At 62.8% G+C, this 3,225-nt stretch overlaps 1 long non-coding RNA gene across 1 annotated transcript in view; it reads right to left on the bottom strand.

Moving 5' to 3' along the window:
* LOC112411310 (uncharacterized) overlaps positions 1-2,491 on the bottom strand; it is a 7,673-nt gene extending 5,182 nt beyond the window's left edge. Inside the window, exons 1-2 of the long non-coding RNA XR_003005599.1 lie at positions 2,181-2,491; positions 430-1,997 (exon numbers count right to left, since the gene is read on the bottom strand). This is a non-coding gene — a long non-coding RNA (uncharacterized LOC112411310). The remainder of the gene's footprint in view (positions 1-429; positions 1,998-2,180) is intronic.
* Between the last annotated feature and the right edge of the window lie 734 nt (positions 2,492-3,225).

Genomic DNA, 3,225 nt, shown 5'->3' with positions numbered 1-3,225 from the left:
AGGACAGGGCCAGCCTCTTGCCCCACCCCCCCGCCCGTCCCAGGGGCCAGTGTACAAGACACCCACACGGCCCGCAGCTCCTCCTGGGAGGCCAGGCCTCCGCCCAGGGGCCTTCCTGTCCTGTGCTTAGCTCTGTCAGCCAGAGTGTTGGGAATCAGAGCCCAGAGGGAAACCTGCCTTCCCCCGCTGTCCTTGTGGGACCACAGACGGTGTGACAGAGGTAGGATGTGGGTGCAGGTGGACACCCTGCCATCCAGCGGCCGCTCAGTGCAGCAGAGGGGGCTCTGGTAGAAACCACTGCCCACCCCTGGCCAGAGCTAGGGGCACAGGAGCGGCCTGGGCCGTGCCCCAGACCCTGCTGTCCTGGGTGGGCTCCACGCTGCCTGCTCCGAGTGGCTGGGGCTCCCGGCCGGCCGCATGGTCACCTACCTCCCTGCTCTCCGGTGGTCCACTGTGAGGGTCAAATGAGGTGGACGGAGAAACCGTTTAGTGAGGCACGAAGAGGTGTCGGCCCTAGGACCCTCCGCCCGGGAGCCCGCAAGGGGCCTCGGCCGCTTCCTGGCACGTGGGGCGCAGACCTCGCCATCAGTCTCTGTGCTGAATCAGAGAAGGGGTCCCGCAGGCTGCAGGGGACAGCTTACCGGCCCCTTAAAGGTGGGAGAGGGCCCTGCTGCCACTCCAGCTGCCCCGCTGGGCCCGGGTGGGGACAGCTCGGCTGTGTGTCCCTCTGCCCCGAAGTCATTTTACAGAAGTCCTTTACTCCTTCATCATTCAGCGGCGTTTGCTGGGTCCTCACTGGTCTCGGCCTGGGCTCTCAGCTTCAGATGCAGCAGCGAACAGACAAGTTCCTGCCACGTGGAGCTGGGGTGCTGGAGGAGGTGGATGGCAGGCTGGTGAGCAGGCCCTCCTGGGGCCCACGGGTGGTGACACGTGCCGGGTGCAGGGCAGGGCTGTGGCTCGTGCCGACTCCTGAGGGCCCAGGGGCACTGGAGATAGCAGGGAAAGGAGGGCCAGGCAGAGCAAACGGTGACTGCAAAGGCCTCAGGGTGCTGGGGGTGTGGCTCAGAGTGGGGGCGGCGTGGGCCTGGGGCAGAATCACGGCCGAGCTCAGAGGTGGGCGCCCCTCAGTGGTCAGTACACATAGCCTGCTGGTGTCCTCGGCGCTTGGCTTTCTCAGGGAGAAGCGCAGGGCTCTGATCAGAGGAGCGGCCAGATGCATCTTCGCTTTAAAGGAACGAAGTGCCGAGGGTCTGGTCTGGGGCTGTGGTTGCAGGTTGTAGAGTGTACTCTAGTGTGACTGTGCTGGGTCAGTCACATCCATCACAGGATGGATTCTGGGGCAGGGCCCGTGGGCTTGGCTGATGGATTGGACGTAGGTGTGGAAGAGCCAGGAGTCCCAGGCTCTGGGAGCAGTGGGATTGAGGGGTTCGGTGGAAGTCAGAAGTAAGTTTTCTGTGTGCTTATTTGGAGATGAAAGGACAGTCAGGTGGAGACGTGGACGTGTGGGACTGGAGTCCAGAGCTGGGCTGGGGGTGGAGGTGAGCCTTCGGGGGTCCATCTGGGCACGATGGCATTTCCTCACGAGGCTGAGAAGAGGCCCAAGGCCTGGGGCCTCCCACGGCCGAGGGTGTGGGATGGGAAAGGAGCCTGGAGCCGGCAGGTTGGGGGGAGGAGTGAGCCCCGGCGAGGCTGGTGAGGTTGGTCTTCTTTAGCTGTTGATGGTGTCCTTAACCTCGCCTGGTCCACCGTGTTCTCAGGATGCCAGAGCTAATGTATTCAGGATGTAATTTTAAGTGATTGAGAACGTGGCCAGCCCTGATGACCGCGGGAGGACGCTGAGACGTGGTGGTGGTGTGGGCGGTGTGTCCACTCTCACTCTCTTCCTGCTGGGCCTGGGTGCAGCGGCGCAGCGGTGCAGCTGTGGGTTCCAGTGCAGGGCTGCCCACCCTGTGGACCTCTGTCTGCAGCACCGTGGCCTCAGCCTCCCCCGGCTCTGCCTGCGGCAGAGAGGCCGCTAGAACCTTCCAGGGGGTGTGGCTCCGGCCCCACATGAGCCTCCCTGGCTGCCCGCCCGCGCCACCCGTCTGCTCAGGGCTTGCTCTCCTAGGGCAGGTCTCCCCACCGCTGCGCCTTCCCACCTTCCTGGGACCTGGCACTGCCGCGCACCCACAGAGACTCACGGGTCGGATGTCTCTCCTGGAGGCCTGTTCGGCACGGGCTGCCTCAGGCTGCAGAACTGCTGGGACTTCTCGCTTGTTTGTTGACGATTTTGGCGCACGGTTGGAGATTTTCTTCTTGGAAGCCCAGGCGTCCGTGGACAGCCCTCTCAGCTCACGGCCGCTGGTTCAACCTCCACTTCCCAGGGTCCTGGACCCCACGCCTCGTCAGCCCCTCCGCACTGACACCCCGGCTTCCCATGGCCCACAGCTTCCGCTCTTGGCCTGCCTGTTTCTTGGGTCACTCCCACAGCACCCCTGGTCCCACCGCAGTGAGCGCCGCCCCCCCCCCCTCCTCCAGGGTTGGCACTCACTCACCCCCTGCAGAGCCCCCATCTCTGGCTCTGCAGCATGAGCTGCCTTTCCGGAAGGCTTCCTAAACTCTACCCCCCACCCCTTCTCGGAAAACAAGCCACAGGCTGGCCGGACTTCCTGCCTCCCCCAGAGACCTTATCTTTACCCAGTAGTTCCTGCGCCAGGGCACGCTGAGCTCTCCACCCCAGCCCCACACCTCAAGGGCCCTCGTCCATCTCGGCTCCTGGGTCTTCACCTCCTTTCCTTCCAGCATCAGCATGGAAATTCCCACCTCTGCCCCTTGGTAACCGGCACCCTCACTTCCTCACCCCACGGAGGCCTGCCTGGCCCCTGGAGGTGCCTGGTGGTGTCTGCGGGGAGGAGGGAATCTACTCCTAGACGCTGCTCTCTGCTTCCACCCCACGCTGCCCAGCTGGCCCTTGTAGGAGACCCCCGACCACCACGGACCGTGTCCAAAAGGGGCTGCTGAGGGCTGCTTCTAGTTGACTTGGGTGATATTCCCACTCATTGGATTCCGTGTAAATTTTAGAACCATTCTGTCGTCTAGTCCCCCTCCTTCAATAGTTTAATTTGGGAAAATTTTACGTCTTTGCAAGACTGAGTCTTCTGTGAACTTGGTGCCTTTCCTTCCTTCCTTAAACTTTCCTTCAGTGTCACTCAGTTTTCTCATAAAGCCTCCACCTCTTTCATTAGA

The sequence above is a fragment of the Neophocaena asiaeorientalis genome, unplaced genomic scaffold, assembly GCF_003031525.2.
Source record: "Neophocaena asiaeorientalis asiaeorientalis breed wild unplaced genomic scaffold, Neophocaena_asiaeorientalis_V1.1 scaffold356, whole genome shotgun sequence".
NCBI lineage: Eukaryota > Metazoa > Chordata > Mammalia > Artiodactyla > Phocoenidae > Neophocaena > Neophocaena asiaeorientalis.
The sequence above is the reverse complement of the archived record's forward strand: the minus strand, read 5'-3'. Positions and strand labels throughout refer to the sequence as shown.